The sequence below is a fragment of the Mustela nigripes genome, chromosome 2, assembly GCF_022355385.1.
Source record: "Mustela nigripes isolate SB6536 chromosome 2, MUSNIG.SB6536, whole genome shotgun sequence".
Classification (NCBI taxonomy): Eukaryota; Metazoa; Chordata; class Mammalia; order Carnivora; family Mustelidae; genus Mustela; species Mustela nigripes.
The window spans coordinates 148885869-148912886 of NC_081558.1; the positions used below are offsets into that span (position 1 = coordinate 148885869).

General features: G+C 36.6%; 1 long non-coding RNA gene across 1 annotated transcript in view; it reads right to left on the minus strand.

The window, feature by feature from the left end:
• Positions 1–472: 472 nt before the first annotated feature.
• Positions 473–27018, minus strand: part of LOC132010166 (uncharacterized) — a 152913-nt gene continuing 126367 nt past the window's right edge. Inside the window, exons 2-3 of the long non-coding RNA XR_009402186.1 lie at positions 3224–3380; positions 473–1906 (exon numbers count right to left, since the gene is read on the minus strand). This is a non-coding gene — a long non-coding RNA (uncharacterized LOC132010166). The remainder of the gene's footprint in view (positions 1907–3223; positions 3381–27018) is intronic.

Here is a 27018-nt window from a genome sequence, read left to right on the forward strand (position 1 = left end):
TGGGTGGAGGTTTGAGGTTTTCTTTAAGTCTTCATTTTTTTTTTTTCCAAATAAAATGTATTTGTAAACCATTCTCTGTAGTGATTTGGCTCAGTCATTGCATTCACTTTATTTTTTTTTAAAGATTTTATTTATTTATTTGACAGATCACAAGTAGGCAGAGAGGCAGGCAGAGAGAGAGAGAGAGAGAGAGGAAGATGCAGGCTCCCTGTGGAGCAGAAAGCCCAATGCAGGGCTCAATCTCAGGACCCTGAGATCATGACCTGAGCCAAAGGCAGACGCTTTAACTCACTGCCACCCAGGCACCCCTACATTCATTTTAGAAAATAGGATGGCAAAACCTATCAAAAGAAGCATCAAGTAAGGGTACCACGATGGTATGAACATGGCATTAACACTGGTTTGGGTTTAAAAGATCCTTATTTATTTATTTATTTATTCATTTGCATAAAGAGATTTTTATTCCCACGGTGTGAGTTTATATAGCATTTTTCCTGTACTTTTTTCCCTTTTAATTAATTAATTAATTAATTAAATTCACATATAATGTATTATTTGTTTCAAGGGTACAGGTCTGTGATTCATCATTCTTACACAATTCACAGCACTCACCACAGCACATACCCACCCCAGTGTCCATCACCCAGCCACCCTATCTGTCCCACCCCCACCAGCAGCCCTCAGTTTGTTTCCTGGCATTAAAAGTCTCTGAAGACTGGGTAACCTGTCCACAAACATAATTACTTATCACAAACTGAAACACGCACGTCTAGCAAAATCACAAGGCATATAGGAACAGTCCTGGATTTCAGGTTTTCTATAGCACCTGCAGGAGCCACAAATGACAGCTTTGACACAAATATAAATATATGTGTACATTATGCATATATAATCAATCACTTGAATGGTTTTCACTTAAGTCTCCGGAGGAAAGGATGTACAACAGACACAAAGGGAAGGAAGTTCCATCCATTTAAAAAGCTCATAAAAGACATGTATCAGAAAAGACGTATGGGAGTAGATAAATTTGAGCAGGATGAAACAACATGAATGAAATTGCATGCTTATTAGAGGGAACAACAGAAGCAAAGAAGCCTATTTTAAGAAATGGCCATCCAGACAGCAGAGAGTAGAAACGCCCTCTCCAGTGTTTGAGGACTGCATGCTAAGGATGGCCCATGCTCTACATATGTAGATCCATAACTCTGGTCTGATTTCCACAATACTGTTGCAGGGGTAATAGTATCACCATCACCACCATTTTACAGATGAAGAAATTAAGGCATAAAGAATTCCCATAACTTGCCTCAGAGAGCACAGCTCGCAAGTACAGGAGCTGGAATTTGAACAGAGGTAGAGCGATCTTCAAGCCTACCTTCCTAACCATCTGCTGTATTATCTGCTGAGCCGGCAGCTTAAGCAGATGAAGCCTAGATGGTGGGGTCCTCACCTGCCTCCTAAACTGAAGAATTTGTACAGGCATTTCTCCTGCGGCGTGAGTTTTTGTAACATGAATTGTTAAGAACGTGATTGAATAATTAAGGAGCAAGACTGGCACGACTCCAGCAGTGGCTGGATATAAAATTACCGTGATCAGGAAGAAGCACCTCGAACAGTAGAAAAACGCTATGCCGTCAACAGTGCAGGAACTCACACCTGTTTGGTGTGCAGTCAATGGAGGCTCAGCTGGCGTTCTTTCTTCTGGATCCTGCTGGAGGTTGTAAACAGTACTACACACATTTTGATTGTACAGAGTTTATTGATTCTTGTCTGATCCTACATGCTCTTCAGAATTTTTCCGGGGATGTTTCAGTTTATTTGGAGCAGTTCTGATCAACCAGTTTATTACTTCACTTTTCGAAAAAGATTACTCTGGCCGTTTTAAAGATCTTCATTATTGAAAATCCTGAAAAATATAATGTGGTTATTGCTGATTTGGTATTGTTTATGCCATCTCTCGTGTGTCACTATCCCACACACCCATTTCAACAGTTGTTTTTTTGACACAGTATTTGAAAATGCCAGGTTTTTTGGTAATACTACTGTCATGTAAGAGCAGTAGAGATTTCACTTAAAACACGCACTGTAGGGACGCCTGGGTGGCTCAGTTGGTTGGACGACTGCCTTCGGCTCAGGTCATGATCCTGGAGTCCCGGGATCGAGTCCCACATCAGGCTCTCAGCTCCACGGGGAGTCTGCTTCTCTCTCTGACCTTCTCCTTGCTCATGCTCTGTCTCACTTTCTCTCTCTCAAATAAATAAATATTAAAAAAAAAAAAAAACACGCACTGTAGAAGCACTAATGGTTTCCGAGCGGGTGTTATATTGGGAACCATGCATTAGAAAGATTAAACATGCTGCATAGATGCTTTGCAATGAGGAAAAGAGAAGACATGGAGGGAAATAAGGCTGAGTCAAAATGCCTGAATCTGAAATCTATGTGTCTGGGAGAAGAGCAACAGCATTAATAACTCCAACTGCTAAGATTTAAGGACAGATGTGATAAAACAACATCTCAACTGACCACAGTTTAGAAATACACTAATTCTCCTGTTAAGAAATGTAGTTGTCTGTAAGAACTTCAAATATTACATTGTTTCCTCAAAGGTGCACATTCCAACCTAAGAAACTACTTATATGCAACAATTAAATAATCAGTGTCTTAATAACTCAGCTGTTTCCATATGCACCTTGTTTCTTCCTGGTTTTGATGAGGTTGCATGTAATGCCATGAATAGTCAATTATGTGCAATGCTTATTATATAAAGCACTCCATGGTTAAACTAAGATACCGCTGTGTTACCATGGAATTTAGCTCTCTGTAACACAGCATAAAAGCAGAATTAAAATGGCACTTAAAACCCATCTATTAAAAGTCTCTTTACTTCTTCTACTGATACTAGTCTCCACAAATATATTTTTAATAATCAAAATACATATTTTTCAATAATAAAAATTAAATTAATCAAACAGTTGAAGATCAAGTATTAATTCTGAGGTTTTTTTTCCCATAGATATAGATCTTTGAAAATTATAAATGATTATCTAGTTACATCAGCAACAAATCAAAGGTAAAAACTTCCATTATCAGAAAAGGGTCTTTTCCATAAGAGCTAATTACTGATCTATTTTCTCACACAAAAAAGCATACCTAGTTATGGACAAATGTGTTTCTGATAGTTTTTTCAGTGGAACTGATAAATTATGGATTAGGTTCAGCTCACCTTCTTTAGATCAACAAATGTCTAGAAATCTTCCAAATGCAATAATCAATTGGAATGCGTCTGAAGAGTCTGACATTATCTCTTGACAAATTCCTTTGTTCTCTTCTGAGATGGCATGATGTATGCAGCTTCCACTTGTGTCTAGAGCAGACATTTCCTGGGAGGTGAGAACAGACTGAAGCATTAATGCATTGTCCAAGTTTATTTTGAATTCGACATTGGAATTCTTAAATCTTAACAAAATTATTACATTTTCTAAGGCTTACTTTATTATTTTCAAAGGAAGGCAGGAATTACTTGAATTACTCTAAGAAATCTCAGCAGAAAGTATTGAATAAAAATCTAATAAACAATTTGAATAGATAGGAGTGTGGGTAGTTTCTCCATATGAACAAAAAAAAATCCATTCAATCACTAAAAATTCAATACTTTCATGGTCACTAAAGTCTTCTTATTTTCACGGTTCTTCCCACACTATCCAAATTTCTATTTCTGTTGACAAAGTACTTCTGCTGCCAAAGCATATCCAGTTGCTTAGCCATCTTTATTCTTTCCTTCTTCCAGCTGCCATAAATATATTGTTTGATTCTATACCTTCATTTAGGTTTATATAAGAGATATGTAGGATTATAGCAATATCACATACTTCTGGATCAATGAAGGTGACTCCATAACCCCAAATGGAAAAAAAAAAAAAATTGGTGTGTGTAGAGGGAGGATAGCACATTTGTAAATACCATACCAAAAGACAGTCCAAAGCTGACCTTTAGCTGGAAAATATGACTCTTTCATAATAAGAAATTGGAGTAGCCCTGGGGATTTAACCACAGGAGAAAAACAGGGCTAATATGATAAAGGACTGTTGGAAGCAAATTGGTACTGAAGCATTTGCTCCCTATGGTACAAATGCAGACTTGTCTGATTTTTGTGGCTACCACTGAGCCTACTTCTGGAAACAACACCTAATAAATAACCAGTCACCTGCCAGTTGTGTCCCCTTGACCTAAAAAAAATTTAACCCCCTATGACAATGGTTTTCTACATTAGATGCATATTAAATACCTAGGGAGCTTCTAAAAGATATCTTGGCCTGGGAGTTATAGAAAACCAATTAAATCAAAATCTCAGGATGGAAGTTGGAGCACAATTTGATATTTTGCAGGATCTCTCTGTGGTTGAGAATCACTGTCCTAAAACCTGAGGTCACATGCATCCTCTTCTGGTCCTCGTCACCTCACCAAATCATAATCCTGCTCTAGTGGGCCACCTATGGCAGTCCAAATCACCGGATGCCTAAAGCCCACATCTCCAGCTCCAGCCTGACCATGGCTTTCTGCCCCCAAGATACTGGGGCTGATGATTGTGTTTTGATACATACTTGTTAAAATCAAGAATAGGGAATTTACCATGGTCACAGCATAAGAGGACTGAAAACAAGTCATTCTGAAACAAAGAAAGCAAACAAATACCAAACAGTTCATGCATAAGGTTGTACAACAGAGTAGGAATAAGCCTTATTAAGGCAGCATACTATACAGAGTGCAGAAACCAGAATCGTTGTACTCAATTGTGAGGAAGGCTCACCCTAATCCAGAGATCCATCTCTAATAATCCCTGAAGAAGCTATTTAATGCAAGATTTTATAAAGACAGATATTGATTGACAGTGACTGAATGTGTTCAGTGAAATAAGAATATTAAGACTGCTCCATGTAAGCACACACATCCAACATACACATGTGATGTAATTTTGCTATCAACAATTAGTTTCTCCTAACTAATTGTTGAACCCCTTAACCTCGTGAAAGCAAAGTAGCTGCTTCTCATGGGCCAACCCTCCTAGGCAGATTAGAAATGGCAACAGGCAATACACAGCTCAGGGCGACGGTTGGGCCATGCTGGAGTTCAACGGGAAGCAAATGCTCCCCCCACCCCCATCATCAATGCCTGCTATGGATGCAGGAGAGCATACATTAGCACCTGTAATGTGCTTCCTAACTCTGTCTTAGTGACGTGTGGATGACCAACACCCATGCCCCTGACTTGAACCTTCTGGATTGTCCTCCCCTATCCAGTTATCTGGTTCTCTTTAATTTACTGATCCCTTTTCTGAAGCCAAGAGTCCTAATAACTCCATACCATCTTACGAGGCACAGGTACTCCCTCAAATCTTGTATTTTATACTAAGAGCAAAATAAATTTTTCGTTTCTCCTTATTGGCAAGAGTTTAGACTTGGAGAGTTCTTAATAACTGCTTTTGTTTTTACGTTTATTTATTTTTTTTTTCTATTTTGGGTGGAGGCAGACTGTAGAGGGCTTGAGTTCTAAGGATTTTTTTTATCTTAATTTAAAAGATCTGAAGAGTTTTTTCTTTCTCTTTTCCTAATATATTCTGGAAAATGCTGTCACCAATAACATATTTCCCAGAAATAGCCTTGTTTTCTTTTTGCAAAATGCTCGCTTCCTTGTTCTCTACTTGGAGCTGACCTGCTGTGGTGGGAAGGGAATTCTATTCCGCTCGGGGTGTGAGTGAGAAAAAGCAACATCCAATTCAAGATGAAGTGAAAAAGCCTTCACCAGAAGTCAGGGACCCTGTGCAGTTTTATCTTTGAAGCAAATAAAAACTCTGCTTTTAATGCTTTCATACCTACTTAGACTAAAGTCAGATTATCATGAAAACCATGCCCTAAATGCCTCCAACATGTTTATTCAGCTATTTCAAAAGCAATCATTAATTTTATATAATATGATTTCTTGTCAGTATTAGCCTATTTCTTGGCCTCACATATAAAATCTATGAGATGAAAAGCTGATTAAAAATATAACACAATGGGGCACCTGGATGGCTCAGTGGGTTAAAGCCTCTGCCTTCAGCTCAGGTCATGATCCCAGGGTCCTGGGATCAAGCCCCACATCGGGCTCTCTGCTAGGCAGGGAGCCTGCTTCCCTTCCTCTCTCTCTGCTTCTCTCTCTGCCTACTTGTGATCTCTCTCTCTCTCTGTCAAAAAAATAAATAAAATCTTAAAAAAATATATATATATATATATAACACAATGGCTGAATTTCAGAAAATGTCATAAATTAAGAATAGAACTTAAAATGAAAAACCAGAGCATACTATTTGGCATCTAAATATGCTGTATCCTGTTTCCTATAGGATTTTTTTGTTTGTTTGTTTAATGTCCTTAAACTCATACAAACGCACTGCCTTGGTAAAGAATTTCAAGTCTTCCATATTCTAAATTAAATTTAGGGAAGTTTTAAATATATTTATGATGTAGAAAGAAGTATATCTTAATTAAGATGTCACAATGATGGAAATATTTTTAAAATCTGAAATTTTTAAATAGACAAAACTATGACAGTATTTGTTAAGAAAAAAAATAGAATGGGTACAATTAAATAGTATTAGGAACAATAAAAGAATTCATAATATAGATAGAGTACAATCTTTAAAAAATCATAAAGTAGTAGTAGGAGCATCTTTATGCTAATAAATTTGAAAAAATAAAAGGAAAATTGCCGAGTAAATTACAACTTAACAAGATAAACTGAAGAAAGGGAAAACGTGAATTGATCCAGAATCATTTAAGTTTTTATAAAAATTTATACCTTCTGGATTTCTGCTTAATAAAAGACACCATTAAGATCATAAGAAGAACAAGTCACAGAAAACAAGACTGAAAAGTCAAGTCACAGTATGGAAGATATTTTTATAAATATAACCATCAGGGCCACAAACTAAGAACATGCATGTGGTATATATGTAGGATATGTATATATGCATGTGTGTGTGTGTAGTTACATATGCCTATAATTCTTTAGGAAAAAAAACTGATAGGAAATGGATAAAATATTTGAACAAATATTTCACAAGGGAAGAAATTAAAAATAATTCATCTTCACTCATGATAAGGGAAATGCAAATTAAAACTTCAATGAAATAGTACTACACATTCACCAAGAAATTTAGAAGACTGATGATAGGAAGTAAGGACAAAGATGGGAAGCCACTGGACTACTGTACTGTTGCTGGGATTATAAACTGGTTTAATTGCTATGAAAAACTGGCAGTACCCACTGAAGTTGCCCTAGGCATTCCCTGTGACTCAGAAATTCTGCTCCTGGGCATAGGCCCAATGGAAGTGTATGTGTATGTTTATAAAAATACTAAAAGAAATCTCCTAGAACAAATATTGGAATTATTCAAATATCTATTAATGATAAGAAGGATGAATAAGTTATACTATATCTGCACAAAGGAACACTACCCAATAATCAGAGTAAATGAACTCTATTGTTCACGCAATAACATTGGATGAATTTTATAAATGTAATATTGAGCACAAGAAACTAAACACAAAAGAATACACAGTACATGATTCTACTTGTCCAAGGTTTTTAAAATTCATCTACAGTGTCTTAAAGAAAAATTTCGTTCAACTTTGAGAATGTACACACACGTGTGTCTAAACCACCCTGGGCCCTGGAATTTTGTATAACCCATTCTGGCTTGTTTGAGTCCTGGGTTCCAGTGAGTAGTAAGGTGAGACATGATGGTGGCCACTGGCAAAGAAGTTTCTAGTCCAACTTCTGAACCACCAGAAATCTGAACTTAAAAAGTTCCCTAATTTTGAATGCCTCTTTTTAAATAGATATCAAGCTCTTTTAGTTTCTGCACAAAGAGAAACGGGATTTATACCTAAATGGTACTTGCCAGGCAAGCAATAAATTCAGCTATTTTCCATTGTTATTTACAAATCCTTATTTCTTTTCACTTAACAGTTGGTAGAAGTCAAGATCTGGTGGCACTTAAAAAAACCAAAAACTTATAAGTTATGCTTGTGGGATGCTGGTAATATTCTATTTCTCAGTGTGTGTTGGTTACATACCTGTGTTAATTCTGTATAAATTCTTTGAGCTATACTTCTGTGATTTGAATTATAACATAATTCAACTACATACACTTCAAGAAATATGGAATTGTGTAGCAGTTAAAAATGTCTCAAGCAAAACATAGAAAACCTACCCTTCAAAAGCACGCTAGGCTGAGATGGTTTTACAGGCAAGTTCCACTACACTCTTAAAGAACAGATAATCCCTAACATCGTACCCCTACTCATTTCTCTCCCTCAGGTTAGTATAACCTGCATAGCAAACACTAGACTGTGAGGGAAAAAAAAAAAAAAAGAAAGAAAGAAAAGAAAAGAAAGAAAAAGAAAAAAATATGTTATAGGCAGATCTCACATATGACTATGACAAAATTTTTTTTAAAAATCTAAGTTTAGCTGAGAAATTAACAAACAAGGAAGACAGAGGTATTAGAAACAAAAAACAAAGTAAATAAAATTCATATAGCCCAAATTGGAATTTACATTCAGTATATTTAATATAATGAAATGTGGCCCTGTGTAACCTCATGTAATTCAGATACCCATGCTGATAACATTTTAATCTCAAAAATATCTAAAGATACATGTAAGGGGCATCTGAGTGGCTCGGTCATTGGGCATTTGCCTATGGCTCAGGTCATGATCCCAGGGTCCTGGTTTGGAGCCCTGAGTCTGGATGCCTGCTCCTCAGGAAGCCTGCTTTTCCCTCTCCCACTCCCCCTGCTCATGTTTCCTCTCTCTGTCAAATAAATAAATGAAATCTTTTTGAAAAATAAAGACACCTGTAAATCTTGCACAACACTTTTTTAAAAAATCTGATTTATCTATTACCGAATTAACCTTTTCCCTAAGAAGCAGTAAAAGATGAAAAGCATGGAGGGAGTGGGACAAGGCTTGATTACGCTCTGTGTTCTCCAGTCACCATCCTCCCAAAGACAGCAAAGGCTGTCAAGGAGGCTGGCCTCTCCAGATCAGAGGAGAAAGGTACATGTGCCGAGGCACAGTGGTTCCTGGACTGTGGCCCCCAGACCAGCAGCTACAGCACCACCTGGAAACTTATCAAAAAAGGATATTTTTAGATTCCCGAAGTAAGATATATCAAATCAGAAGCTCCCTAGATGTTGTGTTTTAACAAGCCATTCAGGGGATTGTGATCCATTTCAAGTCTGAGAAAGGGGGTCCTCAGGTCATAGTCCCTGTAGCAAAGGGGCGAGCTCTGCACACGCTGCCCTTTCTTTCTTTCTTTCTGTCTAGTCCAAGAGACCAGACAACTGTGAGGAAGACAATGGTGAAAGGAATTGATCCTCCTACGAAAGCAATATAAATTTTAAAATTTCAAATTTTACATAAATTGTAAACAGAAGTAGGGAGAACTGATACCATGTTCAGCTTTTCTAGATAATGTGAAAATGCTGTGAAATATAAAAACAACTTATGTAAATGAACTCTGAGTTATCTGGCCTAAGACTCTTTGAAGAGCAACTTATAATATTTTTTTAAACTACATAAAAATATACAGCAATTATAGAAAACAAGATAAAACAGATAAGCACACAAAATGGAACAGTAAACCTGCAATCCTGTCACTCATAAATGATCTCTTTTAAATTATTTATAAATTAATGTAATAATATATCTTAATAACTGGTAGGGCAAATTCTATGTCATCATTCTTTCATTTTATAATTTTCCTAACTACATTTATCATAATATTTTGGTGCATACTCTTCTAGTTTTAAGTTAATAATGATATCATACAATACCTATGATAGTTTACCTATACCATTTATTACCATTCATTAAAGAATGCAACATATATATATATATATATAACTTCTTCTATAACACATTTCTCTGTAGCATTTTAATTATTGCATATCACACTACTTGAAGATATCATAATTTATGCAGTCTATTGTCAAACATACAATATTCCCAATCCTTTAATGCTATAATGAACATTCTTATAGCAAATACTTGCACATATACTAAAAGTAGAATGTTAACTAATATTTTTGTTTATTTTTCTCCTGTGTGTGTCTCTCTCTCTCTCTCTCACACACACACACACACACGCACAACTGCTGTGGGTTTTTTTGACATTTTATCAGCATTATATGTCTTTTGTTTTTGTTTTTGTTTTTTTAAAGATTTTATTTATTTATTTGACAGAGAGAGATCACAAGTAGGCAGAGAGGCAGGCAGAGAGAGAGAGGAGGAAGCAGGCTCCCCGTCGAGCAGAGAGCCCAATGCGGGACTCGATCCCAGGACCCTGAGATCATGACCTGAGCCGAAGGCAGTGGCCCAACCCACTGAGCCACCCAGGCGCCCCAGCATTATATGTCTTTTGATGCTAAACAATGGGTATTATCTCCTTTGAGCTTTTCTAAGTTGATGTAAAATTGAATGTGATACAATTTTTGGTTCTATTGATTTAAATATGAGTATGGCTGACTAACTAATGTATTTATTCATTGGCTATTTCTCTTCTTTTGTGAATAATTTATTCATATACTCTGCTTACTTCCCGATCTTCTAAAAGTTATTTTTTTTTACATTGCAAAAGTAATATATATGTAGATTCTTTCTTTAAAAAAAAAAAAAAATCAAACAAGCAGTCTAAGCAGAATAAAAGCCCCCTTCATGGTCCCACTCCACCTCAATCCCACTCTCCTCCCCAGAGATACCCATTGTTTATAATTTGCTGTGTATCTTTATTTATTTATTTATTTATTTATTTATTTTTAAGAGAGGCAGAGAGAGGGGGATTGAGGGTGGGGGGAGAGGGAGAATCACAAGCCAGCTCCATGCCCAGTGCAGAGCCCAATGCAGGGCTTGATCTCACAATCCTGAGATCATGACCTGAGCCAAAATCAAGAGTCGGACACTTAACCAAGTAAGCCACCCAGGTTCTCTCCTGTGTATCTTTTAGTCACTTATTCTCACCATTTACACATATACTTATATATAGCCCATTTTTTACAAGGTTTGAATCATACACAGAGCTCTTTAACTTGCTTTTTTTTTTCTTTCTCAATATGTCTTGGGAACTTTTCCATATCTGTACACAGTGGAATATATCCACCATAATTTTAAAAAGCATTCTTCTACAGCTCAATGTTTCAGTTACTTAATGTTTTAATGTAAACAACATCTCCATCCTTTACAAATAATCTTGTGCATGGAACCAGTCTGTTAAATATGACTCATCAGAGTAAAATAAAAAAATGATTTTTTTTCCTGTCAGTCACATATGTATTCAAAGCCCCTCTGAAGGACAGGATTTTACCCTATGCATGGATAAAAATCTCTGTAAAGCATTTATTTAGTCAGTCTGCTAGTCACTTTAGTTATAACAATTGCTCCTTAATGTGTAGCATGCTAAGCACTCTCCAGATTTATTCTTTCCATTTTCATAACAAGCCTAGGAAGTAGGCATTATGATAACATCCAAAATTGCAGATGAGGAAACTGAGGAACAAGGATTGTACAGGGCTTGCAGAGCTAGTCAACAGTGGAGTCAGGCTTTGAATCACTGAAGATTCATTCTAAATCCCACATTCTTAACCACCACACCTAACGCCAAATTATAAAAACATTCTCCTTTTCTTTTAAAATTTGTACCATTTTTACTTTTCACATCTAGACCTGTAATTAATCTGGAATTGACTTTTGCATAGTAAGAGATAGGAGACATAGGGGATTGAAAATGTCCCCCCAACTGCACACAAACCTAAAAATTTAAATGTGATCTTATTTGGAAATAAGAGTCTTTGAAGATATAATTTAGGAAGGATTAAGGTGAGATTAAGGAGATCATACTGTATTAGGATGGTCCTAAGTCGAATGAGAGAGTCTATGAAAGAGAAAGGACAATATGGACACACACACAAAAGCAACAAGAAGGTTGTGGTAGTGATTGGAATGACGTATGTCTACAAACCAACGAACCCCAAAGATTGCTGCCAACTATCAGAAGCTAGGAGAGAGGCATGGGATGTTTCTTCCTCAAAGCCTCCAGAAAGAACCAACCAACACCTTGCTTTTGGACTTCTGAACTCCTGAACTATGTAAAAAATAATTGGTTTTAAGCCACCCAATTTGTGGTAATTAGTTACAGCAGCCCTAACAAATTAATACAGGGACAATATTTTTTTTTTTCAAATAGACATAAAATTGACCCAGCATCATTTATTGAAAAGCCATACTTTACCCACAACACTGTATTGTTACCTTTCTCATAAGTCAGGCAACTCAGTTGCGGTCTCTTTCTACATTCCCTATTCTGTTTCATTCATTCTATAGCATATGATATTAATTACTATAGTTTTATTCCTGTAAACTATGTTCTTTAGCTATGTTTTTCTAAAAAGATTTGTTTTTTCCTTATTCTATTCATATCAATATAAATTTTAGGATCAGCTTAGCAACTTCCATTAAGAAATCTTCAATTGAAAGAGGACTGGCATCTTTACAAAACTGAACCTTTCAGCTCATGAACATGAGACAGTTCCATTAGTTTATATACTTATTAACTTATCTTAACAATATTTGTAGATTTCAGTATAAAGAGCTTACACATCTTTTGTTTTACTAATTGTTCTACATTTGATCCTTTCTGGTATCATGAATGGTGTTAAATAAATATTCATTCTCTATTAACATATTACTTATAAGCACAGAAATACAAAATATTTTCACCTATTATAAAGGGCAGAGTATAAGGAATATAGTCAATTATATTGTAATAGTATGGTATGGTGACAAGTGGCTATACTTGTGGAGAACATAGCATAATGTATAAACTTGTCAAATCACTGTGCTGTACACCTGAAACTAATGTAACATTGTGTGTCAACTATACATACATACAAAGATAAATGTAGAGTATAAAGACAAAAAAGAAGCTATTAGAGAAGGATGAGTTGCCCTCATTTCTCCTTGCTCTTCCAATGACCTCCATTGAAAGTGAGCCTCTATTATTATCACAAATGTGCAATAAATTGACCCCAGGAGCAATTTTTTAGTTGACAGTGCAAATAACTGAACTGTAATGTCAAGCCTTAAAATCTATTCTATGTATGAGATTATAATAATCATGACTTTTGAATCATATTTCATATTTAATCTTTAAGCAGTTCTTTCTCTGATGATAATGTTCAATTTTGATATCAGCTTTGGTTGAATATTGATTTTAACTGCAGGTTAAGATTCATTGATTAATTCATTAATTTAAAAAGATTAATTTGACCTTACATTATATTCTAGTCACTATAAAATTAAGATTCTATTACTGGCCTGATATTGTGAGATTCGCCATCTCCTATTCACATCTTTTGCCCTGGCATCTAGCAATATGTCTATCCCATGGTAGTTACTAAAGTATGTTCTATTTGTTGAATAAATAACTTCATTAATAAAAATAGATATTTCCACATATTGATTTTATATCCAGGGACTTTGCTAAAAAATTTACCTCGTGTTAAAAAAAAAAAAAAAGAAAAAAAAAATTCCTTATGAAATTTTCATAGTTCATCTTGGATTCTCTTGGATTTTCTATGAATATGATCATGTTACCATTGAATACTGACCATTGTATTTATTTATTCTCAATCCTTATAGTTTTTACATTTTCTTATCTTATTGTCTTGGCCAAAACTCCATGATGAATGAAAGTGGTGCTACAGGGCAAATTTGTCTTGTTTCAGCTCTTCCCCCAGCTCAGGTCTAGTATGGACTGAACACCAGCTCACGGGCTTTTCTCTTCCATGTTGAGGCAGAGGATGAGAGAGAAAGTATGAGAGAGGTCTGGCTGGCTTTGTTGTATTTTACCAATGGATTGCCTCTCACCTGATCAGAGCAGATATTCAAGTCAGATTCAAGTCTCCTTCAAGACTCCTGGGCATTGAATATCTCCCCTGTAGTCTCTTAAGGCTGGAAAGCCTCTCCAGCCAACGTCTGGTTTTCCTGTACTTCCACACAGATTTCCTCTGTTTGGCTCTCATCCTCATCCACCTTCCAGGAAGCCCATTTGGATCTAGTCTCTCATTGTTCTAAGCCAGCCCCCTTCCCATATGTGCTCTATAGAAAGCATCCATGCAGCTCTGGTATCTTTAAACCATGAAGGGCCAGAGGAACCATCTGTTCTCACCCTTCAGCCATCAGCCAGCCTTTTTCTCACTTTAGGCTTTTTTGGCTGTGGATCTAACACTGGTACTGTAAACCTCATCATTTCTAGAGGATACGGGTCAAAAATCTAAGTGGTTTCCTTGAAGAATTTCTCACTGGGTTTGAATTAAGACAGATGCATGCAGCTTCCCTCACCCACAGCATCAAGGAAGAGAAGATCCAACAGTCTTCCAGACTCTTTAAAGACTCTCCATCCTCACTTTATTTAAAGTAAGTATTGAGCTCAGAGCAACCAATTTTCAGTCCTCTACTTCAAAAGTCTTTCATCTTCCCTTGGAATACTTGTGACCTTTTTTTTTTCTTTTTTTAAATCCAGCAGAAACTAAGAAGAAACAGTTTTATTATTGTATTTTGAGCACATGTAAACATTTGTCCATTTACATAATGAGAAGTTTATATTTTGGGGTTTTATAAAAATTCTTAATAATTAAGAATATCTAGCCATTTGTTATAATGTCAATATTCTCCCAATTTAATATGTTATCCATTCTTATTCTCTGGATTATGAGACACTCACAGAGTAATTTAGCTTAAGACATCATAAGCAAAAATTTATATTCAGTTATTACTTACAAAATAAATTATGGAAGAGTATTTGTAAAGTTAAGTAGACATCTAATGACACATGTTGCTTTGTCTGAAGATAAATACCATCATATTAAACCACTGTATCTTGGACTTCAGCTCTTCACTATATACATCTTAACATTTATATGTGTGTGTGTGTGTGTGTGTGTGTGTGTGTGTGTATGTATTTATTCCTGGGGACTTGTATACTTCTTCTCCTGCTGTGGTTGAAGAAATCTCCAGTGTTGACCACTGGTGTTTTATCCTGAAACACTGCCTAAAGTGTCTTGATTCTTAAACTATAAGTACAATACTTAGACCTTATATGGACATACTATTCATTAGAAATACTATACTGGGCAGAGAAAAAAAACAAAACAAAATAAGCTCCTCTGTATTTATATTCATCAACTACAATGGAAGTTTCCATTTCCGTGGTAGCCATGCAAACAACATCTCTCTTGCATAAAAATGTTCTCACTCCAAAAAGACTTAGCAGCCCACATGCCTAGGCTGCATGAAGTCACCTAATTAGCCCTTCTCTTGCTGTAATTCATGGCAACTTTGCATGTTCTTCTCCATTGAGAACTAATATTACTCCATAAATTAGTCCTTGCCCTTCCAGCTGGGTCCAAGTTGAAATCTTACTTCAAAAGTCTTCTGAAAGGGAAAGAAAATCAAATCTTCTGTCCTTTGCTTGTTAACCTTTTAAATATACATTAACATAACAGAATGCACTGTTAAATAGTCTTTTTTTATCCATTTGGTTTCCTCACACCCTAATTAGGTCAATCCTCTGATGGTAGAAAACTTAAAAATACGCCCTCAATTTGTCAGTTTACTTTTATTATTTTTAGAAAAGGTCATTTTCTAAATTGCATTAGAGTATACATTGAAAGTAATTCATTGCAACATAGTTATCTACATATCTCATTTCAAATAATTATGTCTTTGGGGTCAGGGCAAAAATGAAAGGAAATGAAATATTTCCTCTGTTGATGCTATACTTCCAAAAATATACAATAATATTTCTAACACAAATAAAAAAGTGCATGTATTCAGACTTTGTGACTGTCCTACCTCTCTGGATCTTCCTGCTTTGTACCTTCACTCTCTAAGTGACTTTGTTCACCCCTGTATCCCATGAAAATCTCTTCACATTTATATCTCCAGGCCAGATGCCTCATCAGAGTTTCACACCAATATATAATCATAATTTTTTCTTTCTTTGAAACTTCCAGGCAATGCCAGTTCCTTCATTTCCGAAACTGAATCCCTGCTTCGGCCACACTAAAGGGGTCTTCCTCAGAGATTACCCATCTCAGCAAAGAACTTTGTCTCAGTTCAGACTGTCATAACAAGACTTAGGCTGGGTGGCTTAAACAACAAACATTTATTTCTCACAATTCTAGGAGCCAGAAAGTCCCAGATCAAGATGCAGACAGACTCCCTGTGTGATGAGGACCCACTTCCTGGTTTGCAGAGGATTACCTTTTTGCTATATCATCACAAGGTAAAAACAGAGAACATCTCTTTAGAGTCTCTTCTTATAAGGGCATTAATTCTATTCACAAGGCTCTATCTGTCTTTATGACATAACTACTGTCAAAGGTCCATCTTCTAATATTGTCACATTGGAGACACATAGGACTTATGAATGAGGGGGTCAAGTTCAATTCATGGCAAACCCCGAATCATCCTTGTTACTTCTCCTTCTCTATGTCGATTCAGTCACCTCCTAAAAAAGCTCTCAAGTCTGTCCCTTTCTCTCCAGTGAACACTGCGGCCCCGGTGTAAGCAACTAGCATGTCTTACCAGGAAAACTCACAGATACCCTCCTGATTGCCCTGTTGGCACCATTACATTATTCTATACACAGGAGTCTTCACTGATATATATATTTTTTAAAGATTTTATTTATTCATCAGAGAGAGAGAGGGAGAGAGAGTGAGCATAGGCAGACAGAATGGCAGGCAGAGGCAGAGGGAGAAGCAGACTCCCTACCGAGCACGGAGCCCGATGGACTCGATCCCAGGACGCTGGGATCATGACCTGAGCCGAAGGCAGCTGCTTAACCAACTGAGCCACCCAGGCGTCCCTTCACTGATATTTTTCAATGTGAATCTAACTGTGTCACCTCTAGCATTATCTGAACACCTTTGTGGCATCCTTTTTCTCTTTAGAATAAAGATGGAATATACTTAGGTTCCTTATGACCTGAATTCTAGTCTCTCTCCGTAGTCTTACTTGAGCTACTCTCCTTTCTTAAAATCAGTGTCACTTTTTTTTTTTTTTCATTTCTGACAACATTTTAATCATTATCCCACCTCAGAGCTTTTTTACATACTATCACCTTGACTTGGCACTCTATATCTACCCGTCACTCCCTTCACCCTAACAGATGACTCCTATGGTGATAGGGTCCTTCTGGAAGGATTTATTGTCTGGACCACCGGGAGTACTACTGACAGACACCTTCAACCTTGAGACTATTTGGGAATTGCCTCAGGGGCAGGAAACTGCCTTGCCCAAGGTCGTGCTTTTCTTAGAGAGGCCCACAACCAACAACTGAGTGAGGCAGAGTAAAAATGGACAATTCTGACAAACCATTTTAGCTCCAGAGCTTTCTATGTGATCAGATGAGGCCTGCATCGAAGCCTAACCTCTCCCTCTGCTGAATCCTGTTCCTTTCCTTTCCTTTCCTTCCATAAATGTAGATTTATGGAATAATCTGTATAATACGGAATAAATATAGATTTACCCACTAAACTGCTTCAGAGTCTGCTTCAAAATACTCCTCCTACAGAGGTCTGCCTAGCTTCCTTATGGAAGCTAGCTAGTTAGCTGTCTATTAATTTTTTAGGGCTATCAAAATAAATACTCATAAACTTGGTGACTTATAACAACTGAAATGTATTCTCTCACACCTCTGGATTCTAGAACTCTGAAATAAGGTTTTGGCTGGGCCACGCTTTCTCTGAGTGTCATCAGAGAGAATCCTACCCTGCCTCTTACAGCTTCTGGTGGTAGCTGATAATTCTTTACAACCTTTGACTTATAGACACATCCCTCTAAGTTCTGTCTTTATCTGTGCGTGGTCTTCTACTCTGTGTATCTGGGTCTCTGTGTTCCAATGTCCCTCTTCGTTAGAACACCACTTACATCAGATTTCAGGTCCACCTTAACTCAGTATGACTTCATCTTAACTTGTTGATGTCTGTAAAAATTCTATTTCTAAATAAGTTGCATTCACAGATTCTAAGAGTTAGGACATCAAGATACCTTTCCGGGGACATAATTCAACCCATAAGCTCAATCACTGAAGACACAGTTGGATGTAAGTAACATACATTGCAGTAGATATTGGTTATCCTTTCTAGTTACCAAACATTTCTGAACAATTTCTTGCTATTTAGGGTATTTTCCTAAAACTCACTATAAGAGTCCAATGTATATTTTCCCAGCCTCCTTTGCAGTAAGGATAAAGGCATGTAACTTCTGTCGTCAGAGACCAAACATAGATCTGGGAGTCAGTGGTACAAAGAAACACGCTGTGTAAAGAGTCTATTTGGTAAAGAAGGTAACAGGGACATCCAATTTCCAGGGGCAGGAGCATCAGAGTTTAGATACTGTCAACTCTAAACCCACAGTGGGTACATCCAAAGACAGCACCCAAGGTGTCTTCAGTAGACCAAGTGTGGTAGGATTTGGGGTCCTGATGTGTGATTTCTGGCCATCCCAGAGATTCAATAAGGTTTATAATATTCTTTTGAAGCTATCTTTCTTCTTAAACTGCCAGAGTTGGAATGTATTATCTGCAACCAAGGCCCTAACTTATATAGAAATTCACCTTGAGTTTATTTAGATAAAAGCAAAAAAGAGGGTGATGAAAGTAAATTTATTGGTTCAAATCTCTGTAAGATTTGGGAGTAGAGTCAGACTCTCATATGCCAAATGCTCTCAGGAATTTCTATTTATTTCATCCCTTCTCTTATCTCTGCTTTTCTCTGCATCAAAATTCATTTTTTCAGGTTGATTACCCCCATTGGAACCACAATCACCATCAGCCCCTACACTCACATGCTGGGTTTTGAGAGCACAGAGAAAAGAGCTGCTCTTTGCCAGAACCAATTTTATAGATCCAGGCAAAGTCATTTGATTACCCAACTTGAGTTACATGCCTTTACCATGGATCGATCAGTTTGGTCAGGAAACTGAGTTACTGTGAATTCATTCCAGTTACTGTAGCCAGGGAGGCAGGTCATCCAAATCCCTTTAAGAGCACATGCCAGAGCAGAGAATGGGAGGAAAGAAGCAGATTCCCCACTGAGGGGAAGGTTTGAAGGTAGGGAGAGAGAGTAGGTAGCATAAATATGTCCTCGGGAAAATCATTAGTAACCTGGCTGTTAGGCAGTTTGCATCTACTCTAAGTATTTTCAGTGTTTACCCATAAAGTTTTATCTATGTTTACAAATAATGACAAGCATTACCTCTTTAAGACTTCATTGTAGTTAAATAATTCATTCTATACATTATAGATTCTAAATGTATATTCTATGCATTCTATACACAAACCTTTCTGTTATAACTGCTATATTACCAGTGTCTTAGGGATGCAGCAAATAGAATATAGGGATAAAATGACATTTACTAAATAATCAAATAAATAAGTAAACGATATTCTGACTCAAGGAATGAATCTAGGGCATTCTATTAGGCTAACCGAGAGGTAGCATGAATTTATAAAAGATATTTGTGACTCTTCAGCCAATCTATACTTTATCTCATATCATATAGACAATACAATGGGATAAAAACAACCTTGAATTAAACTAATTCTACCTCTTACTAGTTATGTGGATTTAAACAAGTAATTTAACTTCTTTGTGATCTAAGTTCTTTATATAAAGAATATAATATTAGGGATCCTTGTAACAATTATAGCACATAAATAAATGCTTTCTTTTGTTATTATATTCACCAGATCCTATTGTCTACTAGGTATTTTTATAATCTTAATACCATAATGACACCAATATGCCTCTGCCCGCATATTGCCAATGCTCTTGTATTGCTCCAGCACATCTATACTCTCTTGAAAGAAATTAAGACTCAGGACACATGTATGGCTTAGTCAGGTAAGTGTCCAACTCTTGATTTCAGCTCAGATCATGATCTCATGGGTCATGAGATCAAGCCCCGCATCAGGTTCCATGCTCAGTGGGGAGTCTGGTTGAGATTTTTCTCTCCCTCTCCCGCTGCCCCTCCCCCTCTCTCTTTCTTTCTAAAAATAAATAAATAAATCTTTGAGGGGGAAAAAATGGAACAGGTCTCTTCCTTAAAACAAAAAACAAACAAACAAACAAACAAACAAAGTAAATCTTCCATAAACCAAAAAAAAAAAAAAAAAGATTTTTTTTTTAACCTCCATTCAACTTTGGGATTGGAAGAAGAAAAATCAAAGGAATTTTTGAATAAATAACAAATTATTTTCTCTTATTAGTGTTATTTTCTTCTTTACAGCTTTAATCTATTGATTCTCAGTTGGAGCTCTCATTGCAGTGGAAGGTGGAAGACCACGGGGAATTGAGAGAAATTCATTGAGATAAACAGGCATAGCCTTCTATTTCTCATTCCTAAAGTGAGAAGCAGTAATGCACAATCTCAAAATGGAATCCTCCAAATTATTTCTATAGAACCAAATTTACAGGTATACTTAGCCTATGTATACTCATTGTATATATATATATATTTTAAGATTTTATTTATTTATTAGAGAGAGAGGGAGCGAGCGAGCACAGGCAGACAGAATGGCAGGCAGAGGTAGAGGGAGACGCAGGCTCCCTGCTGAGCAAGGAGCACAATGTGGGACTCAATCCCAGGACGCTGGGATCATGACCTGAACCGAAGGCAGCTGCTTAACCAACTGAGCCACCCAGGCGTCCCCATTGTATATTATTTTGATAATCAGAGTACAGCCCTTGACAAACTAAAGTATTCTCATTTCTAGGGAGAGAACTAACAATGAATGAAGAGGTTGATTACTAGTCTCACATTGGAAGATACAACTAATGTAAACCATTTAGTGAGCTTTCTGAAGTTTAACAAAACTGACCACTAGTTAGATTCACTGCCCCGCCCCCACCAGCAATACTGCTTTGAGGAAAGAAAATAAACAAACAATAAAACAATCCTAGAATTCCTGCCCAGAACTTTTCTCTGAAAAGAAACAGGCTGGTAAACCTAGGTGTAGTTGTATAAGAAATAAACATACAGGAAATGTGTAATTAGTTTGTAAGTCTGTAATTAGAGTGTTTGTAATATTTTCTATCTGAAGGACACACAAAAAATACTTACAGGGCTAGAGATCTGTTCAAGTTGTTTTTCTGAACTATCATTTTAGAAATCTAAAAAGGGCTTTAGGGTTCATCTTAGAATGGTACCATCTGCTCTTATTATCATTTCTCTCTACCAAAGACTACATTGTTTCATATGAAAGTATAATCTTGTCAGAAAATGAGTTATAAAATGTTAATTTCTGATCTACTTCCCATCTTATTATGTAATTCTAACTCTAAGCCAAATATATAACTAACAAATGACTTCACAAAATGAAAACATTCCCTTGTCAAATTACTCTTTTATGGGCATTAAAAAGAAAAGCAGATTGCATTTGTTTTGCTGAATATTTTTTAAGAGTAATAATTCTATATACCTCCTTGGAAAGATGAAAAACATTCTTATCTACCCCATCATCTGAATATGTACTTACTTCTTCTTACTGCAACATCTTCAAGTTATTAACCATAAAATAATTTTCATTCTTGTTTTTAGAGACTGTAACTCTGCCATACGGTAAAGTTGTTCATTCATCCATGTATTTTTTTATTTATCCAGCAATATGGTTTTTAGCACCAGTGATACTGTATACCAGGTATCAACATGTTTATTGATGAGCAAACACACACCTGCACCCTCTCCTTACAGATCTCCAAATGCCTGGCCTACCCTTCCCTTTGAGTTTTCTTCAAAGACAACTCGTTGGTCACTACATCAAAGGTACTGCATTAGCACTCTGTCATATTAACCCTCACTTACTGATTTTACTAAGCAAATTCCCATCAGAATGTACAATGTTCGACCTGTACCCCTGGGGATAAAAATATATGTTTATAAAAAATAAAAAATTATATTAAAAAAAAGAATGTACAATGTTCATTCATTTCTTTGCATAGTCATTGTTCATACTCGTAAGTTCCATGAGAACAAATGGCCTGCCCAACCTTGTTTGTTACTGGGTCACTGATATCTTAGAGGAAAAACTGGCATCTAACGTAAACAATAAATAGTAAATACATGAAAAAAATTCTATTTGCATAGATAGATTATTAACACACATATATGTAAGCTCAACTGTGCTAAGTGTTACAAAAGAGTTGAGCACAGTTTTGTGTGTTTATGTTCTACAGGAAGGTTTGACCTTACTTATCTAGCCCTGATGAAGGCCATCCTAGTGAAGTCATGACTGAGCTCAGGACTTCGGAGAAGTTAAATTCAACTAGGTAAAGAGGGTAACACAGGTGTCTCCAAGCTTGGAGATTATAAAAGGACAATGCTATGGAAATTAAAAGATGACCAGTGTAGCTGGAATGAATGAGATGAAAGATCGAATTGCTCAGTGGCTTCTCACTTTTTATGAGCATGGTCCACAGTATGAAGCCCATTTTGTATCATGAATTGTGCACATACACACACATACTTACATATAGAAATATAAAAATAAATTGAAAAAGTTATCCATTAAAGAATTTTATGATCCAATAATGCATCACATGCCTAGTTTGAAAAACTTGAACTTGACTAGCCATATGAAGGATTCTCTCTTATCCTAAGAGGCCAAGAAGAAACTTTTTGAGATACGTATTTTTTTTTTTTTTTTTTTTTAGTTATTTTATTTATTTGACAGAGGGAGACACAGCGAAAGACAGAGCACAAGCAGGGGGAGAGAAAGAGGGAGAAGGCTTCCCACTAAGCAAAGAGCCCAATGCAGGGATCCATCCCAGGACTCTGGGATCATGACCTAAGTCGAAGGCAGCCGCTTAACGACTGAGCCATCCAGGCACCCAAAGATATGTATATTGTAAAAATTGTTTTGCTGCAGTGTGGAAACTAGATCAGCGTAGGAGATGGATCTCTGTAGAATGGCTAACACTTCACACAAAAGCTAATGGAAGCAGAGATCAGGAAATAGTAGGACAACAGGATAATAAAAGAACAAATCTGGTAAATATTTAGGAGATAAAAATCAGCTCAACTTGGCCATGCACTGCATATGAAGAAGTGAGGTATTATTAAGGACAACTCATAGATTTCTGTCCTCTGTCCTGTATGGGTGATGGTAACACTCAGGAAATTTGGAAACTCTGAAAGAAGATCCTATTTAATGGTAAAAAGATATGTTCTGTGTTTCCTGTGTTGAGTTTGAGATGTCTTTGAGACATCCATGTGGTGATTTTGGAAAAGAAAAACAAGAACAGTTGGGTATATGGGTCTACAGTTCAAAGGCAAAGTCTGGACTAGAGATCTAGACTTTGGAGTTCTCTAAAATTGAAATCACAAATGTGGATGAGATCACACGGAGAAGTGAGTCAGCAGAGGACAGAACCAAGGACAGAGCCTTATGAAACCTCAACATTTAAAATTTAAATGCTAAGTGGAAGAAGATGAGCTTGTAAAGGAGAGTGAGGAATGACTACACAGATAAGAAGGGGGAAAAGAATACAGAGCAACGGAAGACAAGAAAAGAACTTATTTCAAGAGAATGTTCCATTTTATTTTTACTATACTGGAAAGTTATACCCTGGCTGCTTATTTTTTATGATTTCTAATGTTGTTGTGTCACTTAGGGCACAGAGTTAGTATCTGTGTATGTATCCATGGATCCCTGCTTTTCTCCTGTATCCCTACTTTTCTCCTGATTCTTTCAGATTTCACTCCCTTTCTTATACAACTAATATAGCCTGCTCCATCATTATGACCTTTTTATTTTTTTGCCAATTTCTTTAATTTTCCTGCTGCTCTTTTTGTGACACCTTCCTAGGAAACATCCAATCATGGAAAAAAAAATCTGTTTCATTTCTTTATCACTAGAGAATACTAGGAGAAAGCAAAAACCTTCCAGATTATTGTCTTTATAGACTCATGGATATTATTAATATTATTATGTTAATATCTTATTAATTACTAATACCTAATATATTGGTATCTATTGACTTGTTGCTAAACAGCAATTCTTCCTTTGCTGCTTTTAAATATTTATTCATTTTTCCAGAAAAAACATGTTCAATCCTCAACAAGTTATGTTTATCACACTGCTTGCCCCTCTCAACCTCAGGAAGTGATTTTACTTCAGTTAGAGGGAAAACAACAAATCATGAAATCATTGAACAGAAAATTGTTCAGCATCCCATCCTCAATTCTGCAAGCAGTTCCTAGAGACAACATAAGATAGGACTTAAAAGTGTAGGCTTTTTTACCAGACACCTGGTAACATTTGGAGAATTACTTGAACTTTCTGTGCCTCAGCTTCCTTGTCTATGAAACAGACACGATCCTAAAATCTAACCTAAAAAAGACATTGTATTGTTAAGTAATTAGGACTATATTTTTTTGTAGCAGTTCTCAAAGTTGGGCAAGTATCAGAACGGCCCGGAAGGGTTGTTATAAAACAAATGGAGCTGCATTCCCAAAGTTTCTGATTCAAAAGACCAAAGATCAAGCCCTAGAATTTGCATTTCTAGGTGATAGGCAACCCTAGGTGATGCTGATTTTGTAGCAGAGCTTCAAGAACCACAGTTTGGGAACCACTAACCTAGTACTTGAGAAGCACTTAGAATTATAGTTGGTACATCACCAGCAAACACTTTACATCCTTCAGCTGTAGCGTTCCCTCCCTTTATTGTGAGACAGTGGGAAATGTCTCTCCCCTCCCCACTGCTCTTGTCTCATCCTGTTCTCCAGGACCAATGGCTCCCTGCTTTCCCAGATAATTTGATCAATTGAACATTCACTCTATGTTCTTTCTGTTCATCTTCTTCCTCTCTGCATTCTTCTTCTCATTTGAATAAACTAGAATTTAAACATGTTTCCTCTGCAGCAAAAGAAAATCAATGTCCATACTTCAACCTCCTTCAACAACCATTCTAACCTTGTTTCCCCTGCTGAGCACCTAACATTTTAAGAATTGTTTTTCACCAATTTTCTCCATTTTCTCAATTCTTACTAACTCCCCAGCCAACAGCTTTCTGACTTGTTTCCACACTGCTCCCTGATACTGCTCAAAAAAATGTCAGAACTAACTGCACTATTACCTAAGGGCATTAGATGTTTATCTCCTCTGGAAGTGATTGATACTGGTGACCATTCCCTTCTTCCTGAAACCCCTCTTTACATCTTAAATCCACATTGCCTCCCACCCCTGCTGATTTTCCCCAATGGCTTAGCCATTGCTCCATCTCTCTTATGAGTCACTCTTCTTTTGTGATTTTTAAATCCTGGTTTGATTTTCTTGTGTATTTGTTTGCCTGTTTGATTTAAACCTTATTCAGGGACTTTTTCTCTTCTGACTCTTCATGAACTCTCCCTGAGCAAATTCTGTTCAGGAAATAATACTGATCTGATAATATGATTTATTTCACAATAGAAGGAAAGTGTATCAGAGATAGTAGGAATAAATTATCTGGAGTTAGTGTATTTAAGGGAGTAAATATTTTATCAAGATCTTATGGAGGAAAAAAAAAGAAAAATATGACATTTATGTTATTCTGGCCATAAAAAAAGATGAGACAAGAAGTATGAGTATGCAAGCAAGGCTTCCCTGTATATTCAGCATATCCCGGATTCCCTTTGAAATGAAGCCTATCCTTTATACTAAAAAAGTATAACATACAAAAAAAAATTGCCCCACATCAGTGAAATAAGTAAATGTAAGAGGTAAAGAAACTCAAGGTATAATTAGCTCAACCTTTGGAGAAGGCCTCAGGAAGAATACTTCGGATCATATAAAAATTAGTTAAGTTGGCCCAAAACACTGACTGGGAGGTTCTAGAGACTTCATACCTATTATTTCTCACAAATTTTATTTTTAACCAGTGCTGGTAAATGGTATAGTTGCATATCAGTGTCACCTCAGAGTAATATCTCATATTCTCCAGTAAGCATTACCATGTAGGAGAAATCTGGGACTGAAAAATAACACAGCTCATTAGCTGGGCCATCCCCATAACTGAGTTTATTCTGCTACTCTCTTTCCTTTACCTCAGGAGGTTGGGTCCCTTAACTTACTCACAGCACAGATACTGCATGCTTCCTGATACACATAGCTAACTGACTGCTAGATAACTCTGCTTGATTGTTTGGGGCACTTCAGACTCAGTATTTGCAAAACTGAACTCACCGTCTTCTCCTTCACCTGCTTTTCTACTATTGTTTTCTGTCTGAGTGAATGAAACTTCCTCAAATCAGTTGCCAGTGACCAAAAATGACATATGATTTTTCCCCTCCCTTTTCCTTCAGACTCTTTGTTTCCTTGGTTCTATTCCATTGAGCCTATCTCCAATTTATTTCTTAAGTCAACCCAGCCACAATTTCCAACTTCCTTGTTCAGGCCATTCTCATTCTTCTTGTAATAGCAGGGCAGCGGGTCAGGTGACACTATCTGCTGGACTGAACTAAACCCCATTGGCCCTTCAGAATGTATAGGTTCTTTCTGGTAGGTAATAACAGCTGTGAAAGAATTTCAGATAGCAAGGATTAGCTCCTCCCTCATTACCCTATTAACTTTTAGTAAGAACAAATCTCGCACCAAATTCTGACAAAACTATAGACATTTATTAGATATACAGTCCTTGGTAAAATCCAATCCTTGCCTCTAGTTGGCAACTTGCAATCAGAAATCCTCCTAAACCAATGCCTATTTGTAGAATCAATCAGAGTTCAAACCCCAGGAATCATCCTTCAGGGATGATTTACTGACATAAAATTTTATATCCTGTTCAGGTAACATTTGATAATATCTAAAGTGTTTTAGCCATTCTACATGTCTTGACAATCTCTAATTATCAATAATCCCTTTCCTTCTATCCTATAT